The sequence below is a fragment of the Bufo bufo genome, chromosome 7 (assembly GCF_905171765.1).
Source record: "Bufo bufo chromosome 7, aBufBuf1.1, whole genome shotgun sequence".
In the NCBI taxonomy this organism is placed as follows: Eukaryota; Metazoa; Chordata; class Amphibia; order Anura; family Bufonidae; genus Bufo; species Bufo bufo.
In genome coordinates, this window is record NC_053395.1 from 172,280,234 (window position 1) to 172,307,764 (window position 27,531).

The following is a 27,531-nucleotide window of genomic DNA, read 5'->3' on the forward strand; positions in this document are numbered from 1 at the left end:
TGTACCATTCCTTTATTATTCCTGCTAAAAGTTATGAATGAATTGCTAGCAGTTTGCAAGGAAGGTCCGGTTGGGTGTTACCAGTTGGGGGGGGGGGGGTGCATTGATTGGCTAGTGTCAGCCTGTGTCAGGACACCCCCCATCCCGTCCACAACTGAGAACAATCAGATGGAACTTCATTGCAAACTGCAGGTAATTCATTCATACTTTCTAAAGGGAATAATAAATGAATGGCACAACAAAGAGTTGTAAGAATAGCTATTCCAGAATTGTTATTACACGGGGAATGCAAGTAGTTACTATAACAGACATGTCAGGGGAGCTGTTGGGTCCTTTTTAAAAAAGTTTTTATGTGGTGCGGGAACCCTTTTAAAGCTAGGCATATGCGTAATGAGATCAGGTAAGCTGGATTTCAATGTATTCTGTTTGCTCTATGAGGCTGCCAGAGGTGTTTGGCAGCCACTTATCCCTGACTGAAATACCAAGCTGTCATCAGAACAATTTTTCAGCCCATAGCGATCTGCTATATCTTTCGCTAGGTTAATAGTGTTCATCTTTATGAAGCAGGTTTCCATTGTGTTAGTCATGGCTTAGACAGTTGTTTTGAGTTTCGTGCATGTACTTAACACTTTATAATGCTTGTTAAACAATCCATTGAAAAACCTGTCCGAAAAACTAATAGCAATGGTGCGCAAAGCATTTTATTAGTTTAATAAGATATGAATTAAGTGGGTGGAGATCCCCTTTAATGAAGATGACGCTTAGTCATGACTCAAGAATAAATTTATTTTTGGAATGCATATCACTGGGACAACTTAATGTGTGTTTAATTTTCATATAGCACGCCGCTACCGTGTTATGGCTATAAACATATGCTTACGGTTATAATATAAACCTATGATTTGGTTTCGATTTCGACTGAAAACCACAAAGTAAGTGCTCATGCCCGTGGTTTCTGTCCACATTCATTTCAATGGAGCCACAAAATATGTGAACAGCGCATCTCCATTCCGTGAACCCATAAAAAATATAACGTCCTATTTTTGTCTGTTTTGCAGACAATGATAGGAAATTTCTATAGAAGATAAAATGGTGGCATGCACTCGGCCAGGATCTGTGTGTTCCAGATCTGCAATTTGCGGGCTGCAAAACACAGCCGCTTGCTTGAGCCCTAATAGATATATATATATTTTTTCGTTTTGACATGACTTTTTTAGGTAAAAGACAGGAGATGGTGAAATCCTTGGAAACACCTGTCTACCCTTATGGCACTAAATAAACAGAATAGAACTTTAATAGTGCCATACACTACCCATATAAAACTTGGATTTATGGTAGTTTGAGTTTCTGGATGTATTATAAGGCATTGTATAACTTAAATTAAAATAATTACCTCAATGCTATTGCTCTGGTGCTAGATGTCACATATGTTTTATTCCACTTCATATGTTTTTTTCCACTTCAAAGTGGTTTTTAAGTCCCTTTCATTCATCTAATGGACATGCATCTTTCACTTTGTAATACAGGTGCATCTCAATAAATTTGAATATCATTCAAAAATCACTCTAATCAGATAATCAACACAAAACACCTGCAAAGGTTTCCTAACCCTTTAAATGGTCCCTCAGTCTGGTTCAGTAGGCTACACAATCATTGAGAAGACTGCTGACTTGACAGTTGTCCAGAAGACAGTCATTGACTGTGATGTATCCAAGCATATTAATGGAAAGTTGAAGGAAAAAGTGTGGTGGAAAAAGGTGCACAAGAACAGCGATAACTGAAGCCTTGAAAGGATTGTCAAGAAAAGGCCATTTAAGAATTTGGAGGAGATTCACAAGAAGTGGACTGCAGCTGGAGTCAGTGCTTCAAGAGCCATGACACACAGATGTTGCATTCCTTGTGTCAAGCCACTAATGACCCATAGACAACGTCAGAAGCGTATTATCTAGGCTAAGGAGAAAATGGACTGGACTGTTGCTCGGTGGGCCAAAGTCCTGTTTGCTGATGAAAGTAAAATTTGCATTTCATTTGGAAATCAAGGTCCCAGAATCTGGAGGAAGAATGGAAAGTCATATAATCGAAGTTGCTTAATGTCCAGGATGAAGTTTCCACAGTCAGTGATGATTTGTGGAGCCATGTCATCTGCTGATGTTGGTCCACTGTGTTATATCAAATACAAAGTCAGTGTAGCCCATCTACCATAAAATTTTACAGCCCTTCATACTTCACTCTGCTGATAAACGTTATGGAGATGCTGATTCAAATTTCCAGCAGGACTTGGCTCCTGCCCACACTGCTAAAAGCACCAATACCTGGTTTAATAACCACAGTATCACTGTGCTTGATTGGCCAGCAAACTCGCTAATCCCCAGAGAATTTATGGGGTATTGTCAAGAGGAAGATGAGAGACGACCTGAAGGCTGCTTTCAAAGCAACCTGGGCTCCCATAACACCTCAGCAGTACCACAGGCTGATCGCCTCCATGCCACGCTGCATTGATGCAGTAATTCATGCAGAAAGACCCCTGACCAAGTATTGAGTGCATATGCAATGAGCCGGACCGTGGGTGCAGTTACACGGACGCCAATTATTCAGTGGGTAAGGATATGAGTATAATAGTCTATATGGTTTTTGTTTGTGACGCCAATTGCAGCGTGCGCAGGGTACTAACACAGGACCCTTTAAGGTGTTGCAACTCACGTACCAGGTGAGGAATGCCAGAGTGGTGTAATTTCTCTGTGTGGTAGCAGTAATAGTGTCAACGGTGTCTCCTACCTTGGTACGGCTGGATCCTGGCTCACTTGCAATAAAATGACTGTTGCTAGTAGGAGTAATTGAGGAACTTGGTAGCAATGAATAAGATCCAGACTTGGAATATAATTCAAACTTGTCTTTACTTGATGCAGCAGTAATCCATGTGAGATACAGCAATAGTCTTGGGTCCCAGCAGGTATTGGCAATATGTGGCTGGAATTATTATCTTCTGCTCTGTCTATCTTCTGCTGTGTTGGGGACTGACTAGCTGAAGAGGAATTTGGCTTCTCCTGGTTTCTGGATGGTACTCACAGTTGTGCTCACAGGGTATGGTTCTTCCTGGAGTTCTGGAGGTGGCTGCTTGCTTGTCACCAGCTGAGGCTGAAGAGCTCAGGCTGGAAATGGCGATCTTTTGTCTCAGCCGAGACAAGAGACTGGCTTGGATCCCTAGAACTGGGAGCTCCTACACGCACAGCCTTCCCCATGCAGGGAGAGCTGGAACACACTGGATCTAACTGGTTTTTCCCTCCCTTGCTGCAGGGTGTGGGAAACTCCACTTCCCCTAAGCAGGGAAGCAGAACAGAACTGGAACGTTCCATTCTGAATGGCCATAACATTAACTATTCCTACCAACGATGCCGCCACCTGCTGGTAGACCTGAAACATTACAAAGAAAATGTCACATTTAAAATGGTTTCATCTGCACAGTTGTGAATGACATGAGGGAAATCAAATCAAATGACCGTGTTGATGCCCTTAGCAGATAGTAGCGGGGTAAGGGTGTTACACATACACTGTACATACTTTTCATAGGCCAATATTTCTGTATGAAAAATCATTTTTAATTGGTCTTCTATAATATTCAAATTTTCTGAGATACTGACTTTTGGGTTTTCATTAGCTGTAAGCCATAATCATCAACATTAAAAGAAGTAAATGCTTGAAATAGATCACTGTGTGTGTAATGAATCTATAGAATATATGAGGTTCATTTGAATTGAATTACTGAAATAAATTAAATTTTTAATGAAATTCAAATTTTTTGAGTTGCAATGTATATTGTAATTAGTCGTATGCACACTATGTCCTGGTCCAGGACACAGTGACATCCGTACGCTCTTTTGAAAATTACTGTAATGTCACATCTATTTTTTTTTCAACCTGGTCTTCTGATCTGCTGTGTCCTTTAGTGTAAACGCCAATTTAATTAACATGGGTGAAAAGGTGAGAGGGCCCTACAATCCTCTGCATCCTCAATAGCAAAGTGGCAAATTTCCGGATCATGTGCAGTCACTGACAGGTAAACAGCGCATGTGCTGGCTGTTCCTTGCTTTACTACAGCATCTGCTAGTGATGCACATGCGTAGGATGTTCGCCATTTTACTGCTGAGGATGACAGAAAATGTAAGGGTCTCACCTTCTATCCACCCGTGTTAATTAGATGGTGTCATGGTCTAGTGTGGGAGGGAAACCCCCACACCAAACATAGGAGGGAAAAGGAAAAGGAAATAAGGCCCGAGAACTAGGGAAGGAAGATGAACACCTCCTAGTGAAAACCCTAATCAAAGCCCTGACTGACTACCAGTATGAACAGACCCCAGAGGTAGGTGAGTTCATACACAGGAATACTAGAGTCCTATCTAACCCTAAAGGACCCTGATACTAGTGACAGGAATGAGACATCCTGTTCCTCCAAAAGGAAGGATGAATGGGAGTCTCCCTAAGGCCTAATACAAAAGAACAAAGAAATGCAACACACAAAAAAGCCAAAATACAAAAGGAAAGGTAACACTTAATTTCCAAGAAGCTATGGCAGCACGAGGTACTCAGCTGAGATCCAAACACCAGCTATCCACAGGTCCAACTGAAGCTATAAACCGCACAGCATTGTGGGAGAGACAACTATAAATAGGGAAAGTTAAATGACCACGATGGCAACACCTGGAGGTTAAGGGTGTGACCCGTACCAGAAACAACACAGACGCCTATTGATCCACAAGGTAAACATGTCAGATCAAACCACGTGTTGCCAGTCTCAAAGATCTCCTGCCACTCACTGTCACGGGGAAGTCCGTATGTCTCGGTACGTCTGTGACAGATGGACATTCAAATTACAGGACACAAAAGAGAGTGGGGGACTAGGCTGGAAACAAATATTTGTGATGTCACAGGAAGTTGCAGGAGAAGAGCACACAGGGCCAGGCAACTGTCTTGCAGATTGGGAATGTGAATTTGGGTAATGACAATACTTTACAAAGTGAAAGATGGGCACTGATTAGATTAAATGAAAGGGAGTTGAGAGAAACGGGACAATCCCTTTTAGCCATATTAACCGCACTTGTCTTCAGCTTGTGCCTAGGTTGAGTGCACTATTTGTTCTATATTAACTCTTCAAAGATGTACATGTACAATATATCTTGGTTTGCCTTGTTTGAAGAATGTATGCTATTCATATACAGCAGGAGGATTTCATTGCACAAAAGCTGTGCCCGTGTGATCAACACTGGGAGCCTTGCAGTGACTGCAGTCAGTGTAACAATGCTGATCAAATAAATGTCTGATCCTGATCCGAATAAACATATTGCTTTATAGTGTTTTCCAGTTTTGTTTTTTACTGACGACCTATCCTCTGATCAGCGGGGGTCCGACACCTGGGACCCCCACCAATTAGCTGTTTTGAGAAGGCAGCGGCTCTCCTGTGAGCACCGCTGCCTCCTCACAGCTTAACAAGCATAGTGTTGTATATAGTATAGCGGCTGGGTTTGGTATTGCAATCAGCCCCATTCTCTTGAATGCGAATGAGCTGCTCCTAGGCCACGTGACACATGAACGTGTCGTCACTCCCTCTAGGGAAAGCAGAGAAAAGGCCACGGCACTCACAGGAGTGCCACTGCCTTCTCAAACAGCTGATCGGTGGGGGTCCTGGGTGTTGGACCCCGACCGATCATATATTGGTGACCTATCTAGAGAAAGGTTACCATGTAGCTGAAACATTGCATTTTTTTTACTGGTGCGTTTGCACACATGCTTTTCATGGACCCACTGTGAACAAAGAAGCTTTTTTGTATGGATATGCTGCTGTCAATCTGGATTTTGTATGCTATTCTAATGACCGACTGGATCTGAGGTCAAGGACGAGCTGATGCATTCCTGAATACATCTTCAAGGTCATTGGTGCTGCTCTCAAACACAGTTTTACTCTATCTAGAGGATAGGTCATCAGTAAGAAAATCTCAGAAAACTTCTTTAATGTGGATTTGTAGTTTTTTCTAATCAATCTCCTTAAGAAATTATATATACCCCAAAATGTTAACAGCAAGTAGTGATGAGCGGCATAGGTGATATTAGTTTTCGCGATATTTAGCACATTTTTGGCCTAATATTCGCCATAAATTTGCAATTTCAAGAATTCGTGATCTCCAGTCATTATTTTCTTGATTGCAAAAAATCGTCAATGTAATATGTGCAATACAGGCGTGGCTCAGTTTTGCTAAATTTTTCAAGCTGCTAGAAGTTTTCTGAGACTGGAGAAAATGGTTGGCCACAACTTTCGTGACTGTGAGGAAGAACTTCTAATCACTGTAAGTAATTTTACATTACAGCACAGTTTTTTATTACATTTCGCATGCATGGCAGAACAATAGCTCTATATGCAGATAGAGTGCTCCAATATATTCGCAATTGCGCAAATCGGCACTAATAATGAGCGCATATTTTCACATTTTATCAGGTCTGAGTAGATATTACTGATTGGCGCACTAAGTATGGCTGTGACATCACAGCACTATGTCTGTAGCATGTATGCATGGACATTGCGCATTCATTTTCCTGCCACACACTACATACCACACACACACACACACACACACACACACTTTGGGAGACACCTATGTCATTTCCCATCAAATAATTACTTGCTGGTTGAATAAAAGTAACTTTAAGTCAAAATTTGCCAGGGGTATGAATAATTATGGGCAGCACTGTATATGAACTAACTATCTAATGTAATTGAATAAGGATCCAGATGACTCAGCAAAGCACAGAGCACAGCAATGTCACTGCTCTCTCTCTCAGAACTGCAAAAATGGCTTCTGGGGAGGTTCTTATATAGTAAAGGGGTAGGCAACGTTCCTATTGGTTGCTGGGGATGTTGCTAAGCTCTGACAAAGATATTGCAGCCTTCTCATTGGCCCACAAGCAAGAAGCAGTGAGGGTGCTGATGAAAAAAAATCTAGAATATTCGCGATTACAAAAATCTAGCACTATATTCTAGATCTTTGCGAATTCTCGAAGTGCCGATATTCGCGATAAAAATTCGCAATTAGAATATTTGCGATCAACACTACCAGTAAGAACTAAATCTCATTACTCAAAAAACAACTCCTTCTATGTTATGGCTCTCAGAATGAAGCAACATTATAAAAGAGTGTGAAAACTTAAAGGGGTTGCCTAATCTGAGACAATGGGGGCATATCGCTAGGATACGCCCCTATTGTCAGGACGGAGCATGAACGCCCACCACTCCCATGCACTTCTATGGGGAGAGCACTTGGTGGTGACCAGACAGGAGTCCTGCAGCCACCACTTTGGCCCGCTCCGTTTGATCAGCGATATAGCCTAGCGATATGTCCCCATTGTCTCAGATGAGACAACCCCTTTGGCCTGATGAAGGAACTAGTCCAGTGCTGAAACGCATCGCATGTGATATTATACTAAATGTTGTGTCATTTCTGTTAGCAGCACTCTGGTCTCAATTTGTCACTATTTTTAACCACGTTCAAGAGCTACAGTATCATGTCCTTACCATCTTCTGTATGGTGAGATGCAGCCAACATTTGGTTTTCAACAAGTATTACAGAATTTAGCACAACTGGTCAAAGTGAGAGGCAACCCTCCATTCTGCACCTTTGCTTACATGTTTTTTTTTTAAATCTTTTAGTACACTAAACAAAAAATGGCTTTCTTCCCCTGAAACATGCTTTTCTTGTGCAAAAATAATAAAAAAAAAAAAAATATATATATCTATTTGGCAAAACCATATTTGTACCCCCTGTAGTATAAAGTTAATGCATTACCACATGATAAACCACTTTTAAAATTTAAAAAATAAATAAAAATAAAATATAAACTCTAAGGGCTCTTTCACACTTGCGTTCTTGTCTTCCGGCATAGAGTTCCGTCGTCGGGGCTCTATGCCAGAAGAATCCTGATCAGGATTATCCTAATGCATTCTGAATGGAGAGAAATCCGTTCAGGATGCATCAGGATGTCTTCAGTTCCGGAACGGAACGTTTTTTGGCCGGAGAAAATACCGCAGCATGCTGCGCTTTTTGCTCTGGCCAAAAATCCGGAACACTTGCCGCAAGGCCGGATCCGGAATTAATGCCCATTGAAAGGCATTGATCCGGATCCGGCCTTAAGCTAAACGTCGTTTCGGCGCATTGCCGCATCCGACATTTAGCTTTTTCAGAGTGGTTACCATGGCTGCCGGGACGCTAAAGTCCTGGCAGCCATGGTAAAGTGTAGTGGGGAGCGGGGAGCAGTGTACTTACCGTCCGTGCGGCTCCCCGGGCGCTCCAGAGTGACGTCAGGGCGCCCCAAGCTCATGGATCATGTGATCACATGGATCACGTCATCCATGCGCATGGGGCGCTCTGACGTCATTCTGGAGCGCCCCGGGAGCCGCACGGACTGTAAGTATACCGCTCCCCCGCTCCCCACTACTACTATGGCAACCAGGACTTTAATAGCGTCCTGGGTGCCATAGTAACACTGAACGCATTTGGAAGACGGTTCCGTCTTCAAATGCTTTCAGTACACTTGCGTTTTTCCGGATCCGGCGTGTAATTCCGGCAAGTGGAGTGCACGCCGGATCCGGACAACGCAAGTGTGAAAGAGGCCTTAGGCTGGGTTCATGCGGGAAAAGATGTGGGTGCGTTGCAGGGAAATGCATGATTTTCCTACGTGAGTGCAAAGCATTTTAATGCGTTCTGCACACACGTCAGAAAAATCGGCATGTTTGGTACCCAGACCTGAACACGGACTTCTTCACGGAAGTTCGGGTTTGGATCGGTGTTCTGTAGATTTTATTATTTTCCCTTATAACATGGTCATAAGGGAAAATAATAGCATTCTTAATACAGAATGCATAGTAAAATGTAAATTAAGGGGTTAAAAATAAACAAATTTAACTCACCCCATCCACTTGGTCGCGTAGCGGATCTCATCTTCTTTCTTCAGGACCTGGGTAAAGGACCTTTGATGATGTCACTGCGCTCATCACATGGTCCATCACCACGGTGATGGACCATGTGATGGACCATGTGATGAGCGCAGTGACGTCGCCACAGGTCCTTTTCCTCCTGGACATCAAAGAAGAAGACAGAAGAGAAGCCAGGCTGCGCGAACAAGTGGATGAGGTGAGTTAAATTATTTATTTAGTTTTTTTAACCCCTCCAACCCTATTTTACTAAGCATTCTGTATTAAGAATGCTATTATTTTCCCTTATAGCCATGTTATTAATGATTGGGTCCCCATCCCGATCGTCTCCTTAGCAACCATGCGTGAAAATCGCACCACATCCGCGCTTGCGATTTTCACGCAGCCCCATTCACTTCTATAGGGTCTGCGTTGCGTGAAAAACGCACAATATAGAGCATGCTGCGATTTTCACGCAATGCACAAGTGATGCGTGAAAATCACTGCTCATGTGCACAGCCCCATTGAAATGAATGGGTCCGGATTTAGTGCAGGTGCAGTGCGTTTACCTCACGCATCGCATCCGCGCGGAAATCTCGCCCGTGTTAAAGAGGCCTTAGGCTACATGCACAAGACAGTGAAAAACGGACATGTGATGTACAGTCGTGGCCAAAAGTTTTGAGAATGACACAAATATTAGTTTTCACAAAGTTTGCTGCTAAACCGCTTTTAGATCTCTGTTTCAGTTGTTTCTGTGATGTAGTGAAATATAATTACACTCACTTCATACGTTTCAAAGGCTTTTATTGACAATTATATGACATTTATGCAAAGAGTCAGTATTTGCAGTGTTGGCCCTTCTTTTTCAGGACCTCTGCAATTCGACTGGGCATGCTCTCAATCAACTTCTGGGCCAATTCCTGACTGATAGCAACCCATTCTTTCATAATTACTTCTTGGAGTTTGTCAGAATTAGTGGGTTTTTGTTTGTCCACCCGCCTCTTGAGGATTGACCACAAGTTTTCAATGGGATTAAGATCTGGGGAGTTTCCAGGCCATGGACCCAAAATGTCAACGTTTTGGTCCCCGAGCCACTTAGTTATCACTTTTGCCTTATGGAACGGTGCTCCATCGTGCTGGAAAATGCATTGTTCTTCACCAAACTGTTGTTGGATTGTTGGAAGAAGTTGCTGTTGGAGGGTGTTTTGGTACCATTCTTTATTCATGGCTGTGTTTTTGGGCAAAATTGTGAGTGAGCCCACTCCCTTGGATGAGAAGCAACCCCACACATGAATGGTCTCAGGATGCTTTACTGTTGGCATGACACAGGACTGATGGTAGCGCTCACCTTTTCTTCTCCGGACAAGCCTTTTTCCAGATGCCCCAAACAATCGGAAAAAGGCTTCATCGGAGAATATGACTTTGCCCCAGCCCTCAGCAGTCCATTCACCATACTTTCTGCAGAAGATCAATCTGTCCCTGATGTTTTTTTTGGAGAGAAGTGGCTTCTTTGCTGCCCTTCTTGACACCAGGCCATCTTCCAAAAGTCTTTGCCTCACTGTGCGTGCAGATGCGCTCACACCTGCCTGCTGCCATTCCTGAGCAAGCTCTGCACTGGTGGCACTCCGATCCCGCAGCTAAATCCTCTTTAGGAGACGATCCTGGCTTGCTGGATTTTCTTGGACGCCCTGAAGCCTTCTTAACAAGAATTGAACCTCTTTCCTTGAAGTTCTTGATGATCCTATAAATTGTTGATTGAGGTGCAATCTTAGTAGCCACAATATCCTTGCCTGTGAAGCCATTTTTATGCAACGCCATGATGGCTGCACGCGTTTCTTTGCAGGTCACCATGGTTAACAATGGAAGAACAATGATTTCAAGCATCACCCTCCTTTTAACATGTCAAGTCTGCCATTTTAACCCATCAGCCTGACATAATGATCTCCAGCCTTGTGCTCGTCAACATTCTCACCTGAGTTAACAAGACGATTACTGAAATGATCTCAGCAGGTCCTTTAATGACAGCAATGAAATGCAGTGGAAAGTTGTTTTTGGGATTAAGTTAATTTTCATGGCAAAGAAGGACTATGCAATTCATCTGATCACTCTTCATAACATTCTGGAGTATATGCAAATTGCTATTATAAAAACTTAAGCAGCAACTTTTCCAATTTCCAATATTTATGTAATTCTCAAAGCTTTTGGCCACGACTGTACATTTTTTTAACAGCCATCACACGTCTGTTTTAAGACCAATGGTAGTCTATAGGGTCAGTGAAAAACGGATGTCAAAAAATAGAACATGTTCTATCTTGTCCGTTTTTCATTGACAGACTGCCCCCATACAATTCAACCGGTCCATTTTTAACATCCGTCTCTTAGAAAGGCATCAGAGAAATAAACGTCTGTTAAAAATGTCAGTTTTTAACAAACGTTTTCTTTTTCACTGTTGTGTGCTTGTAGCCTTAGCACCCCAAAATAGTGCGACTAAAAACTACAACTAGGCCGGCAAAACACAAGCCACCGCATACAACCATATTTTCGGAAAAAGTTTTATTTTTCTACGAAACTGGTGTGAAAAAGCAAACCAAAAAATACTAGAGGTGAATAAACAAGCAACTCTGTTATGAAGGCTAATAACTGGCTGGTACAACCAACTTTAGACAAAGGAGGAAGCTTTAAATGGTTTTGGTTTTGCTAGGGCAAATACCACAATGTGCAACTAATGTGAACACGTGTTAATTGAAAAAATACCGTACAGAACACATGCAAACATCATTCATATTAAAATGCTGAAATATGCAAGGGATGAGTCTGTCCATTACCATAACTTTTCATGCGGCTGTAACAATGGAGCCATACATAACATACACATCTCACAGGTATGTTAGGTATTTCCACAATGATTTCATCATGTTGTACTGCTAATCTTGTTATTGCGCTAATTAAAGCGATGGCTCAGAGATAGAGAAGGCTTCGAAAATTTATTTGGGGTGGGGAAAAATCTGTTTCTTATTAAAACTAACCTATATATGTGAAATATAAAATTAGAAAGCTAAGTACCTGCCCTGTGAATTTGACTGTCTCCTCCCTGTTCTAACTAAATAAAAGTAGCTGTCTCCTTTTTATTTTACTTCAATTTCATTTGAAGGTTCTAGGATTGGTATGTAGCATGGGCAGCTATATGCCTTTATTCTTTCTTTGATTCATTCTGATGTTTGGATCTATCAAGCTTTTGTATACTGGGTGTTCTGGGGGGACCTAGGATGATATTATATTTTGAATATAAAATATGAAATATATTGACCCAGATTTACTTTTAGTTAGACAGGTAGTCTTTAAATGCGCCAGAATGATAAGGCTAAGTTCACACTGAGTTTTTTCTGAGCTGAAAAAAAAAATAATGCAGATTCTACTCTAGGATTCTGAATGGATTTTTTTTTAGCAGTGGCTTTTATTCCAATGTGGTTTTTGACAGTGATTTTTGTTTATGCCCATTTAAATCGGATGTTTGGATGTGGATTTGACTTGGAATCTGCAACAATAATGATTTTATCCCTTTTTTTTGACACAACACCGTTTTTAGAACCCAGAGCAGAAAAAAGCACTGTGCTAATTAACAATTAGTTTTCCTATTGAAATCAAGGGAGATGATTTGCAAGCCATTTTGGCATGGTTTTTGGGCGCCAAAAATCTGCACGAAAAGAACTCTGTGTGAACAGTGGATCAGGTTGGATGACAAATATAATGCATCTATAGGCAGCCTGTCTGAAAGTTTAAAGGGCATCTGTCAGCAGATTTGTACCTATAAAAAACTGGCTGACCTGTTACATGTGCGCTTGGCAGCTGAAGGCATCTTTGTTGGTCCCATGTTCATATGTGCCCGCATTGCTGAGAAAAATGATGTTTTAATACATTCAGATGAGCCTTTAGGAGGGGGTCGTTGCCATTATACCTAAAGGCTCAGTTCTCTCTGCAACTGCCGCGTCCTCTGCACTTTAATTGACATGGCCAGGCACTGAAAATGTCATAATGCCTGGCACTGTCAATCAAAGGGGAGATGGCACAGCAGTTGCAGAGCCTTTAGGTGTAACGACAACGCCCCCTTTGCTCCTACAGGCTCATTTGCATATATTACAACATCAGTTTCTCAGCAATGTGGGCACATATGAACATGGGACCTAAATAGATGCCTTCAGCTGCCAAAATCAGACAAACAATCAAACAAAATTAGGCGCAGGCTCAACAGGGACTCTGAGCCAGTGATATGTACTAGTTGTCATTTTATTTAATTTTTTTCTGTTTTTAGTTTTATACTTTTTCTCACCTAACCTTATGCTGTAATAGTGGGGCGGTTATGGTCTGGCTTAAAACAAAACAGGTCACTTTTGTATTTTGGTATCATAAAATAGTGAGGAACTTGTAGCTGACTCATAGTAATTTTGTCTAATTGGGTATATATGTTATTATTTCTAACGTCTGCTTCACTTTTTATATGCTACCATTATATAAGCAACCTATGCTGAAGCAGAGGATTTGGGTCAAGCTAGTCCTATTGTCCTATCCAGTAACATTGGCCAAAGAGTAAGGGTGGGTTCACACTAGCGTTAGGGATTCCGTTATGGCTTTCCATTATAACATGGTTATAACGGAAAATAACGGAATCCATAAGATGGAAGGACGGATCCATTCTTATGGCTTTAAAAGACATTCCGTTTGCTTTCCGTCCTAATAGAAGTCTATGGGAAATCATAACGAATCCGTATGGGACTGTCGACAGGACTTTGCTTTCCGTCTTGCATAAGGGGACCCAGACGGATCCGTTATGCTTTCTCATAGACAATCTATTAGGCCTCTTTCACACGAGCGTGTCCGGATAAGGTCCGGATGCGTTGCGGCAAACCTTCACGAGTAGGTACCCATTTGCAGTTAGTTTTGACTGCGATTGCGTTCCGTTGTTCAGTTTTTATCGCGCGGGTGCAATGCGTTTTGCACGCGCGTGGTGATAAAAAACTGAATGTGGTACCCAGACCCGAACTTCTTCACAGAAGTTCAGGTTTGGTTCCAAGGTTGTGTAGATTGTATTATTTCCCCTTATAACATGGTTATAAGGGCAAATAGTAGCATTCTGAATACAGAATGCTAAGTAAAATAGCGCTGGAGGGGTTAAAAAAATAAAAAATAAATGTAACTCACCTTAATCCACTTGTTCGCGCAGCCGGCATCTCTTCTGTCTTCTTCTTTGAGGAATAGGAACTTTGATGACATCATCAAAGGTCCTATTCCTCACAGATGAAGACAGAAGAGATGACGGCTGTGCGAACAAGTGGATTAAGGTAAGTTAAAAATTATAATTTTTTTTTTTAACCCCTCCAGCGCTATTTTACTTTAACCGCATCCGCACTTGCTTGCAGATGCTTGCGATTTTCACGCACCCCCATTCACTTCTATGGGGCCTGCGTTGCGTGAAAAACGCACAAAATAGAGCTTGCTGCGATTTTCACGCAACGCACAAGTGATGCGTGAAAATCACTGCTCATGTGCACAGCCCCATAGAAATGAATGGGTCAGGATTCAGTGCGGGTGCAATGAGTTCACCTCACGCATTGCACCCGCGCGGAAAACTCACCCGTGTGAAAGGGGCCTTAGGACGGAAAGCAAACAGAATGCCTTTTAAAGTCTTCCGTTTTGCATTCTGTCTGGGCATTCCGTTATTTTCCATATAACCATGTTATAACATAAAGCCATAACGAAATCCCTAACGGTAGTGTGAACCCACCCTTATGCAAAATGTCCTGAAAGCTATACCATTATACCCACCTACTACTGATGGGAAAGAAATTGATTAAAGGGAAAGTGTCATCAGAAGATGACCTATTGTGTATGTCACGTTTTTATGTTAAACATGTGTTTAAAGAATTTTTGATGATGTTATTTTTAATGTCCATGTAAGTATCTTTATTAAAAAAAAATCCTAAAATCCTGCAGTTTTCACACTGGCCACTAGACTTAAGAGGCGCCACTTATTGGTCACAATAGTTCATGGTCACACCTTACCTACACCCTCCTGAATTCTTCACAGGTCGCAAAGCATGCCTGAAACTCTCCCATAGAATGAGTCCCCTCCAGACTATTGTGTCCATAGCCTATATGGCTGCCGTAAAGCATATCTGTAAATGCTGTTAACACCAGCTCTGGAAAGATGGCAGCCCCCATAATCATGTTCAGGAATTGGAATACAAAAATCTGCAAATAAAAACAGATTAGTAAAAAAAATTATGTGTTGCTTGTAAACGGCAGAAAAAACAATGATAGGTGATACATTCCGTTTGAGGAAATAAACATTATGTGCGCTCTGAGAAACAGCTCTCTTGGCTCAAAATGCGTAAGTATATCCATGAATGTACATCATGTTTTTAACTTTAACTGTATACATTTCGTTTTTGATTTTCCTACATGGATGTTAGACATTGTTTTTAGAGATAAGTGAATGTATTGAATGTATTGAAAATTCTATTCGGCTGCTTCGCCCGAATTTTGCAAAAAAATTCACTTCATGAAGAATTACTTCGTCATGAAGTGCATTTTTTTATAAGTAGCGGGTGCAATGACAGGGAGCTGCGATAGTGCCGCCCCCGTCATTGTACCTCTCAGATGCTGGGTTCATGCATGTGTAAAATTAACCATAATTCAAACTTACAAAATCAAACTTACCGCCTCCATTTGCTCGCGACAGGCCGCCCGCCGCCATCTTGCTTGAAGATCTCGGCCGAAATCCCGTGCAGCGCGAGATTACGTCATCATGCCAGCTGGCGTGGTGACATATGATGTCATCATGACGGCTGGCGTGATGATGTAATCTTGCGCCGCACAGGATTTCGGCTGAGATCTTCAAGCAAGATGCAGGCAGGCGGACCGTTGCGCGCAAATGGAGCAGGTAAGTTTGAATTTTTTTTTTTTATACTATTTCAGGTTAAATCGATTCGCTGACACGAAGCACGAGGAAATTCGGCTTCTAGGCGAAATGAATTTATCCTGAAATTTGGATCGAACTCCACTTAGTGGGATTCGATTCGTTCATCTCTAATTGTTATGTCCATCTGTCCTAAAGTACTATACATTTACCGTAGATCCTTGAAATAACTTACTGAACAAGTTATATTACTGAACATATTCAAATGCATGCCTCTCTTTATTTTTCAGGATCATCATGAATATTTCATTTGGTTAGTAATGATTTACATTTCAACATAATTTGATTAGCTCATATATTTAAAAATAAATTCTTAATAGGTTTTGACATGTCTGCTTAAAGGGTTTCTGTCACCCTGCAAAACTCATTTTTTTTTTTTTGGATAGTTAGATTGCTCATAGTGCGATATAGCAGAATATAATGCTCTTACTTACATTCATGCGGCCGATTCTTTATAAAACTAACTTTTATTATATGTAAATGAGGGCTCTACCAGCAAGTAGGGCGTCTACTTGCTGGTAGCTGCTGCAGAAATCCGCCCCCTCGCCGTGTTGATTGACAGGGCCAGCCGTGATCTCCTCCTCCGGCCGGCCCTGTCAGTAATTCAAAAATCGCGCGCCTCGCGTCATTCGGCGCAGGCGCTCTGAGATGAGGAGGCTCGTCTCCTCAGCACTCCCTCAGTGCGCCTGCGCCGATGACGTCTTCTCTTTCGGTGATGTCATCGGCGCAGGCGCACTGAGGGAGTGCTGAGGATACGAGCCTCCTCATCTCAGAGCGCCTGCGCCGAATGACGCGAGGCGCGCGATTTTTGAATTACTGACAGGGCCGGCCGGAGGAGGAGATCACGGCTGGCCCTGTCAATCAACACGGCGAGGGGGCGGATTTCTGCAGCAGCTACCAGCAAGTAGACGCCCTACTTGCTGGTAGAGCCCGAATTTACATATTATAATAGTTCGTTTTAAAAAGAATCGGCCGCATGAAAGTAAGTAAGAGCATTATATTCTGCTATATCGCACTATGAGCAATCTAACTATCCCAAAAAAAAAAAAAGAGTTTTGCAGGGTGACAGAAACCCTTTAAAGGGGTTATACCATGGTTGATGTAAAAAAAATAATACATCATATAGTACTTGACAATCTCTTTCTAACAAAGCTAGAACCAGTCCTGTACCTCACATGGAATCAGAGATCCCCACATTCATTGCTACAATTGTTCTGTTAGGCCCCTTGCAGACGAGCGTGTCCGGATTAGGTCCGGATGCGTCCCGGTGCATTGCGGCAAATCCGTGCGAGTAGGTACGCAATTGCAGTCAGTTTTGACTGCGATTGAGTTCCGATGTTCAGTTTTTATCTCGTGGGTGCAATGTGTTTTGCACGTGAGTGATAAAAAACCGACTGTGGTACCCAGACCCGAACTTCTTCACAGAAGTTCAGGTTTGGGTTAGTTGTAGTGTAGATTGTATTATTTCCCCTTATAACATGGTTATAAGGGAAAATAATAGCATTCTGAATACAGCATGCATAGTACAATAGGGCTGGAGCGGTTTAATTTTAAAAAAAAATAATTTAACTCGCCTTAATCCACTTGTTTGCGCAGCCGGCATCTCTTCTGTCTTGTTCTGTGAGCAATAGGACCTTTGTTGACGTCACTACGCTCATCACATGATCCGTCATATGATCCATCACTATGGTGATGGATCATGTGACGGACCATGTGATGAACGCAGTGACGTCATCAAAGGTCCTATTGCTCACAGATGAAGACAGAAGAGATGCCGGCTGCGCGAACAAGTGGATTAAGGCGAGTTAAATTATTATTATTATTTTTTTAACCCCTCCAGCCCTATTTTACTTTGCATTCTCTATTCAGAATGCTATTATTTTCCCTTATAACCATGCTATAAGGGAAAATAATAATGATCGGGCCCCCATCCCGATCGTCACCTAGCAACCGTGCGTGAAAATCGCACCGCATCCGCACTTGCTTGCGGATGCTTGCGATTATCACGCAACCCCATTCATTTCTATGGGGCCTGCGTTACGTGAAAAACGCACAAAGAGGAGCATGCTGCGATTTTCACCCAACGCACAAGTGATGCGTAAAAATCACTGCTCGTGTGCACAGCCCCATAGAAATGAATGGGTCCGGATTCAGTGCGGGTGCAATGCGTTCACCTCACGCATTGCACCCGCGCGGAAAACTCGCCCGTGTGAATAGGGCCTTAGATTTACCTTAGGGCTCATATACACGACCATGTGAAGCCCGTTGCCGTATTGCGGACCGCATTTGCAGATCCGCAATACACGGGACACCGGCTGTCAGCATTCCGCATCACGGATGTGGAACCATTCATTTCAATGGTTCCGCAAATTCGGAGAAGCGGGACGGTGTGGAAGAACGGAATGGAACACTACGGAAGCACTACGGAGTGCTTTCTGGGGTTCCGTTCCGTGCCTCCACACCACAAAAAGATAGAACTTGCTCTATATTTTTGCGGAACGGATGGATCGCGGGCCCATTCAAGTGATCTCCATGCAGCTGTCCCACGGACGGTGCCCATGCATTTGCTATCCACAGCACATGCACAGGCTTCACACGGTTGTGTGAACAAGCCCTTAGGCTGGCAGCTGAGGGGTGTGTCCTTTCTCATGAGATGAGTTCTTTTTCGGTGGGTTTGTCCTTTCTCACAGGTCATGTCTTTTCTGATGTAGCTTTTTCACTGTAACCGCCATAGCGTCTAACAGAACATATGGCAGGTGGCAGCTGAAGATTTAAACTGAGCATGTGTTACCACCTCAGTGAGAGCATCTTTCCTTACAACTCCTCCCTATTATTCCTCCTGTATAGTCCTGCTCCCATCCTATTTCCGGCAGTCCCATAGGTGTGAATGAAGAGACGGCTGTGTATGTGTGGGGAGCCCCGTTCTGGACATAGAAGTGGGTACTAGAGGTGGGAACCACGCCTGAGATTGGTGGCATATCCTAGCAATATGACACCATTGTCTGGTATGGGAATACCCATTTTATATACCTTGTTGTGGTTTAATAAAAGAACCTTCAAAAACCCCATTAAAAACTGAACTGTGTGAACCATAGTATATATCAGTCTTCCCCAGAGGTTTGTGAGTCACATTTTTCTCCTAGGACCTTACATATGACTCAACATGATTCAATATCTGTTGCTAGTTGTATACACGAATATACAGTGGCTGCACCAGAGATGTCATACCACTACAACTAAAACTTGTAACCACGATTAAGAAAGCTGATTTTGGTGAAGGTTTTCCAAAATAATTTTTCTAAATTACAGTATTTTGACGGCTAAACAGCAGCGTGGCCTAGTCAGTAGGAGACAACTGTCCGTCTCTGTCTCCCTGTCCTGTCTACTATATTAACCCAAGCCATAAAATTATATTATGTTCTACAATGCCGGCTCCCTGCTGAATATGAGAGCCTAGGAGACTGAGCGGAATGAGCTCGGTGCAGCAAATAGCTTTGAAATAAGAAATCTTGTATGTCTCAAGTGTATAAACTAAAGATATATAGTATCTAGTGTTTTACAAATGTGCTAAACCAATGAACAGAAATGTTCATCTGAAAGACCTACAATCTATCTATCTATCTATCTATCTATCTATCTATCTATCTATCTATCTATCTATCTATCTATCTATCTATCTATCTACACACTCTAGAGATCAGCAAATTGATTCTTCTCATCAGCAGGACATCTTCACCTTCACCAGCAGGTGAAGGAGCACCCAACTGCCTCAGGATTGACTGGGCCGCTCATTTAGACTGGGCCTGACAATTTCCTGCCTGCGTCACTGCTCCGATTAGCAGAGCAAGGGCACAGACTCTGCTTTGGCTTCAGTATTGCCACCTATGAAGCCATTTCAAAATAATTTGATTTTATCTTATTCCATCATCATCCATTTCTGATATTTGTGATGATTTTTTTTATCCATCTTCTTTTAGGATTCGGGGGAGTCTACAATCCTGGAACATGGGGAGGCGGATATAACCCATATAGACCTGTTAATGGGTTTGGATACGCTCCTCGCTATGTTCCCCCACCCCCTAGATGGGGCTATGGACCAGGTTGGGGCTATGGCAATTATCCTTCTTATGGTCCTCGTGGTGGTCATTGGGGTGGTCATCGGGGTGGTCGTCCCAGGCACTATCATTGATTCTAGAATGAACTGAGAAGGGTAAATATAATGTCTAGGTCTGAATTTTGGCATACAATGAAACTGTAATATGGAACACCAGTTACCTGCGTTTTATTTTTTAAGGGTCCATTCACACGTCCGTAATTTGGGTCCGCATTCGTTCCTCAATTTGCGGACCCATTCACTTTCAATGGGGCTGGAGCGGATGCAAATCTGCATTTTTGGGATCCGCATCCGTTTTTTTGGGATCCGCAATTCCGTTCCTGAAAAAAAATAGAACATGTCCTATTCTTGTACAAAATTGCGGACCAGAGAAGGCATTTTCTATTATAGTGTCTGTGATGTGCGGTCCGCAAATTGCGGATCGCACATTGCAGGTGTCTGTATTTCCGCAAAACACTTACGGACGTGTGAATGGACCCTAAGAGTAAGATTGGGTTATATTTTTAGGGAATTTCACATGTGCAGGTTTTGATGTACTTTATTTTGACATGGTGTAGTTTTTTTTTTGTAAAAATGAAAGAAAATAGTATTAACCTTTCACATTTATAAAAAAAAAAAACACAAATCATTTCAACAAAATGTATTAAAATCTGTATGTTTGAAGTTAACTTATTTAATTGGGTTTGATGTCATGTGTCTATACACTGGCGCCCGCCGCATGTAAAGTGCTGACAGAGGGAGCGGACTCTCTCTGTCTCCCATCAGCACCCCGCAAATGCAATCACGTTGTAGGCCCCAGACCAGCAAATGCAATCTCATGTAGGCCCCAGACCATCCTTGAGTAATTTCCAGCAGGCTGCGCCTCTCTAGTGCAGCCTGCTGGTCAATGTCAGAATAGCATTGCCATTATAATGCAATGCACTATAGGGATAGTGCATTGTATTTTAAAAGCAATCAAAATACTGTCTGTTATAGTCCCCTTGTGGGACTATTAAGTGGTTAAAAAAAAAAAAAAAAAACATTTATTGAATAAAAAAATTCCACTTAAAAAAATACGCTTTTCAATGAAAAAAATTGCAAAAAAAAAAAATGTATCTCCCCCATATGTTTGGTATTGCGCAGCTGTAATGACCCTGATCATGTAAATTATCCCCTACAGTGAACACCATAAGAAAAAAAAAATTACAGAATTGCAAATTTATTCTTAGTTTTCAGCAAAAAAACTTAATAACAAGTGATCAAAAAGCATCATTTACTCCAAAATGATACCAATGAAAATTGCAAGTGGTCCCGCAAAAATCAAGCTCTCACACAACTCCATAGAAGGAAAAATAAAAAAACTGACCCAGAGAATAAAGATACTATGTTATTTATACCAAAAAATGAACGCCGTTAAATGTATAACGTAAAAACGCTGTGGCAGAATTGCTATTTTTCCCATCTCCCTCCCAGAAAGAATTAATAAAAGTTAATCAGAAAGTTATGCGTACCCCAAAAATGGCCCCATTAAAAAATACTACTTTTCCTGCAAAAAACAAGCCTGTACATATAGCTATATAGACGGAAAAATAAAAAAAGTTATAGCTCTTGGAACAAGACTTAAAAAAGGAAGAAAGGTCCAAACAAGCCGGTGTCTAAGGGGTTAAAATGATGTGTGAAGGTTGGATGACATTTTCATGGTGACAGGTTCCCTTTATACTCTAGTTAATACAAGTTTTATATCTATTCATATGACTGTTAGCAAAATTATAAAGAACTAGGAGCAGGGGTGTACACAGATAGGGCCCCATATCAAAGCTTAGTATGAGCTCCCCTGCCCCACCAATTTCTCAGTACGAATGTGTTAAACACTCCCATGCAATGTGGAACGCCCAAGATTTCTGATGAATTTAGAATTTTTTTTTTTATTAAGTCAAAGAAATTTTTATTAAAAAAATTGTAATAAAAATTCCATTAACAAAATTTGCCCTCGGCCTGACCCACTGAATCTGACTTCTGTGTTGAAAAACGTGAAACAGGTGCGTCAAAAATATGGCGCTCATTTTGACCATCAATTTCTCAATGTATTAACACCACATTGATAAATCTCCTGCTTCACTTCAAATATTACAAAGCTCTCTGTCTGCAACCACCACTAGGGGGAGCTCAGTTTATACAGTGCACTAGAGGCTAAAACAATGTCTTGGGAAGCACTGAGGTTTTCACCTCAGAATGGAAGAGGGAGAGAAGAAGATCAGTGCTGGATCCACCTCTCCCTAGTCACCTGGTCTGCCTTTATTAAAGGTATGCCATTGGCCAGGAGGTGATTGCATTAGTACAAGTTTGCAACACCAAGTACCTTGTCAAGCCGTGATGTGCAGATACAGTGGCGCCGCTTTGGTTCAATGCTCTTATGTGCTGTGCTCTGGTTGAAGGCATATACATGAGTATGTATTAACCCTTTTTTGTTTCCTTTGATTTAGAAGCAACCTGAGCAGTCAAGAACAAAACGATTTGGATCCCTTTAAAATATGCAAATATATGTAATATTTACTATACATGTGTATGATAGCCAAATTTCAAACCTTATGCAATTATTCTTAAGAAATAATAAATTTGATTCCTCTCTGGCTCATTACATGTAATCTCTTATTTCACTCTTAAATTGTACAGAAAAAACTGATTAAAGGGATTGTCTTACTTCAGCAATTAGCATTTATCATGTAGAGAAAGTTTATACAAGGCGCTTACTAATGTATTGTGATTCTCCATATTGCCTCCTTCGCTGACTGGATTCATTTTTTCATCACATTATACACTGCTTGTATCCAGGCGTTACGACCATGCTGCAATCCAACAGTGGTGGCCGTGTTTGTACAGTCTAAGAAAACGCGTTGGCCTCTCTGGTGGCCAGGACCACAGGAGCGTGCATAGGCCTGCGCTTTTTCATGTAGTGAACAAGCACGGCCATTGGTGAAGGATTGCAGGGTGGTCATAACCGCTGGATATGAGCAGTGTATGATGTGATGGAAAAAAAGAATTAAGCCAGCAAAAGAGAGCAGTGGCAGTAAACATGACAATCGTGGCCCTATGACAGAGTGGGGATGGTGGCAGCAGCAGTAGTGGCCCCATGACAGAGTGGAGACGGTGGCAGCAGCAGTAGTGGCCCCATGACAGAGTGGAGACGGTGGCAGCAGTAGTAGTGGCCCCATGATAGAGTGGGGAAAGTGGCAGTGTTTTGCATCACGATTTGATCAGTATGTGTAAGCCAAAAACAAGAGTGGGTCCAAAACAGAGATAACATGTAATGGAATTATTTGCATCTCATCTGTGTTTTGGACCCACTGGTGAGTTTGGCTTACCAGTTCTGATCAAATACTGATGCAAAACACTGACCATCTGAAAGAGGCCTTATCCGCAATTTGCATCTGTTTTGGTTATTTACATCTGAAATCAAACAAGGAAAAGAAGTTCTGCATGCAGCACTTTAATGGCCTCTTTCAGACAGTCAGTATTTGTACAGTGTTTTGCATCAGTAATTGTAAGCCAAAAACAGGAGTGGGTACAAAACAGAGATAAAATGTAATATAATTATTTGTATTTCATTTGTGTTTTGGACACACTCCTGTTTTTGGCTTGCAAATTCTGATCAAATACTGACCAGGTGCAAGAGGCCATACAGATTCTCAAAATAAAGGATCCTTTTTTTCTGTTCTGACGGTTTAGAAGAAGGGAAAAATAAACTATGATGTCAACACGGATAAGCAGGGACAATAGTGGCCCCATAACAGAGTGGGTATAGGGAACAACAGCAGTAGCAGTAACAGAGACAATAGTGGCTCCATGACAGAGTGGGGGGAGCAACAGCAGTGGCATAAAGCACAAGATGGTGGCAGATCACAGTAGTAAGCAGTCTAATAGCAAGGCCCAGTGGCATGCATATCCTTTTAAAAAAATTTAACATGTACATTAGTGATGGCCTTGAGGTTTGCTCGGCGGTTGGTTCACGGCAAACTTTGAGCGTTCGCGATCCGCCGAACATGTGAACATATGGCGATGTTCGCGCACGCCATATTCTTTTGCATTGCACCGAACTTTGACCCATGACACATCCCTCAGGTGGGACAGGACAGCCAATTGAGACGTTTCAGCACATGGACACACCCTCACCCTATAACCGAACCCGATCTGGCTGCCATTTTACATTCTGTATTTTGTCGGTGTAGGGAGAGGTTGCTTTGTGGAGCAGGGACAGACTGTTAGGAACACCAAATGCTAGCTAACAGCGCCACAAAAGTCATTTTAAGAACTGGTATAGGAGTGCTATTGATAGGTGTGATATACAGAGGGGTGTGATATACTTGTAATATACTTTCTAACATAGAAAGTATATTATAGTGCATTTGTATTGTGCAGCAGTTATGTGCGGTTCTGCTGCGATACCGGAGCTATACAGAGGGACAAACGCTATTGGAACATCTAATTGCAACGGGTGTGATATACTGTACCAGTTGCCCAAAAAAACGGATTGAGGCAGGGGTGTGATATACCTATAATATACTTTCTATATAGTGCATTTAAACTGTGCAGCAGTTGTGTGCGGTTCTGTTGTAATACCGCAGCTATATAGAGGGACAAACGCTATTGGAACAACTAATTGCAATGGGTGTGATACACCAGTTGCCCCTCAAAAAAAAGAATGAGGGCAGGGATGTGATATACCTATAATATACTTTCTATATAGTGCATTTGAACTGTGCAGCAGTTGTGTGCGGTTCTGTTGTAAAACCGCAGCTATATAGAGGGACAAACGCTATTGGAACAACTAATTGCAATGGGTGTCGTATACCAGTTGCCCCTCAAAAAAAAGATTGAGGCTGGGATGTGATATACCTATAATGTACTTTCTATATAGTGCATTTGAACTGTGCAGCAGTTGTGTGCGGTTCTGCTGAGATACTGCATCTATATAGAGGTTCAAACGGTATCGGAACAACTAATTGCAACGGGTGTGATATACCTGTAGACCCCAAAAAAACTGATTGAGGCAGGGGTGTAATATACCTATAATATACTTTTTGTATAGTGCATTTGAACAGTGCAGCAGTTGCGTGCGGTTCAATTGTCGCATTCATCTGGCATAAGGCAGGCTTCCGTGGCCCACATTTTCAAGCATAAAAAGATGATGACGCCGGATAACCCTTTTGCCCAACAGCTGACCGTTGGCTTGTCGTAACTGCTAGCCCACCAACTACTGCCATATAAACTGGTGGACTCGGAGGCCTTTAGAAAATTTGTGGCCATTGGCACACAGCAATGGAAGGTCCCTAGAAGGAAATATTTCTCCCAGAAGGGCATCCCAGAGCTACTGTATATGGCCACGTTCAGCGGCAAGTGAATATATCTCACGTGCCAAGTGTGATGCGGTGACAGGAGTCATTTATGAGGGGAGATATGTGTCACCCAGAATGCTGCAGGAAGTATTCTAAAGTAGCTTGCTTATACCAGGAATGTGTCACCAAGGTGTCCCGCCTTGGTGGAGTAAAAGCCCTAGTCCAAGTGTCCACTAAAGTAGTTGGGGGACACCATATACAAACCGGATTCCAAAAAAGTTGGGACACTATACAAATCGTGAATAAAAACTGAATGCAATGATGTGGAGGTGCCAACTTCTAATATTTTATTCAGAATAGAACATAAATCACGGAACAAAAGTTTAAACTGAGAAAATGTACCATTTTAAGGGGAAAATATGTTGAATCAGAATTTCATGGTGTCAACAAATCCCCAAAAAGTTGGTCCAAGGCCATTTTCACCACTTTGTGGCATCTCCCCTTCTTCTTACAACACTCAACAGACGTCTGGGGACCGAGGAGACCAGTTTCTCAAGTTTAGAAATAGGAATGCTCTCCCATTCTTGTCTAATACAGGCCTCTAACTGTTCAATCGTCTTGGGCCTTCTTTGTTGCACCTTCCTCTTTATGATGCGCCAAATGTTCTCTATAGGTGAAAGATCTGGACTGCAGACTGGCCATTTCAGTACCCGGATCCTTCTCCTACGCAGCCATGATGTTGTGATTGATGCAGAATGTGGTCTGGCATTATCTTGTTGAAAAATGCAGGGTCTTCCCTGAAAGAGATGACGTCTGGATGGGAGCATATGTTGTTCTAGAACCTGAATATATTTTTCTGCATTGATGGTGCCTTTACAGACATGCAAGCTGCCCATGCCACACGCACTTATGCAACCCTATACCATCAGAGATGCAGGCTTCTGAACTGAGCGTTGATAACAACTTGGGTTGTCCTTGTCCTCTTTGGTCCGGATGACATGGCGTCCCAGATTTCCAAAAAGAACTTCGAATCGTGACTCGTCTGACCACAGAACTGTCTTCCATTTTGCCACACTCCATTTTAAATGATCCCTGGCCCAGTGAAAACGCCTGAGCTTGTGGATCTTGCTTAGAAATGGCTACTTCTTTGCACTGTAGAGTTTCAGCTGGCAACGGCGGATGGCACGGTGGATTGTGTTCACTGACAATGATTTCTGGAAGTATTCCTGAGCCCATTCTGTGATTTCCTTTACAGTAGCATTCCTGTTTGTGGTGCAGTGTCGTTTAAGGGCCCGGAGATCACGGGCATCCGGTATGGTTTTACGGCCTTGACCCTTACGCACAGAGATTGTTCCAGATTCTCTGAATCTTCGGATGATGTTATGCACAGTTGATGATTATAGATGCAAAGTCTTTGCAATTTTTCGCTGGGTAACACCTTTCTGATATTGCTCCACTATCTTTCTGCGCAACATTGTGGGAATTGGTGATCCTCTACCCATCTTGGCTTCTGAGAGACAATGCCACTCTGAGAAGCTCTTTTTATACCCAATCATGTTACCAATTGACCTAATTAGTGTTAATTGGTCTTCCAGCTCTTCGTTATGCTCAAATTTACTTTTTCCAGCCTCTTATTGCTACTTGTCCCAACTTTTTTGGGATTTGTTGACACAGTGAAAATTGGAATCAACGTATTTTTCCTTTAAAATGATACATTTACTCGGATTAAACGTTTGATCTGTCATCTACGTTCTATTACAAATAAAATATTGACATTTGCCATCTCCACATCATTGCATTCAGTTTTTATTCACAATTTGTTTAGTGTCCCAACTTTTTTGGAATCCGGTTTGTAGATAGTGTAGCTGGTTCAGCTAGTTCAGGGCGGGCTTTTACTGGGAACAGGCAATGTGTTGGGTGGGTGCCTGTTCCCCAGGTTCCAGACCAGGACTTGAGGCATGCTCATGTCCAGGGATCCTATTTAATCCTGCTACTGGATCTTAGGTGTGTCTCAGTCTGGAGGAAAGGCAGAAAGTGTGAGGTAATACTGTCAGAGTGTGCTATGACTGCAGGACCCGGCTGCGTTTCGGATGTATTGCCTGTACTGATATGAAAAGCCTAAATAAAGAGGAATATTGATGAACGGTTTGGTGTCCCTGCCTTTGAACACTGGTCTTGT

At 42.2% G+C, this 27,531-nt stretch overlaps 2 long non-coding RNA genes across 2 annotated transcripts; one reads left to right on the forward strand and one right to left on the reverse strand.

Moving 5' to 3' along the window:
• Nucleotides 1-12,038: 12,038 nt before the first annotated feature.
• On the forward strand, nt 12,039-22,657 carry LOC121008223. The gene is made up of 4 exons (XR_005780531.1): nt 12,039-12,116; nt 16,157-16,179; nt 19,904-20,136; nt 22,503-22,657. It is a non-coding gene; the product is annotated as an uncharacterized LOC121008223 (long non-coding RNA).
• LOC121008224 lies at nt 18,604-19,897 on the reverse strand. The gene is made up of 2 exons (XR_005780532.1): nt 19,612-19,897; nt 18,604-19,551 (listed from the first exon to the last, which is right to left on the reverse strand). It is a non-coding gene; the product is annotated as an uncharacterized LOC121008224 (long non-coding RNA).
• Nucleotides 22,658-27,531: the final 4,874 nt, after the last annotated feature.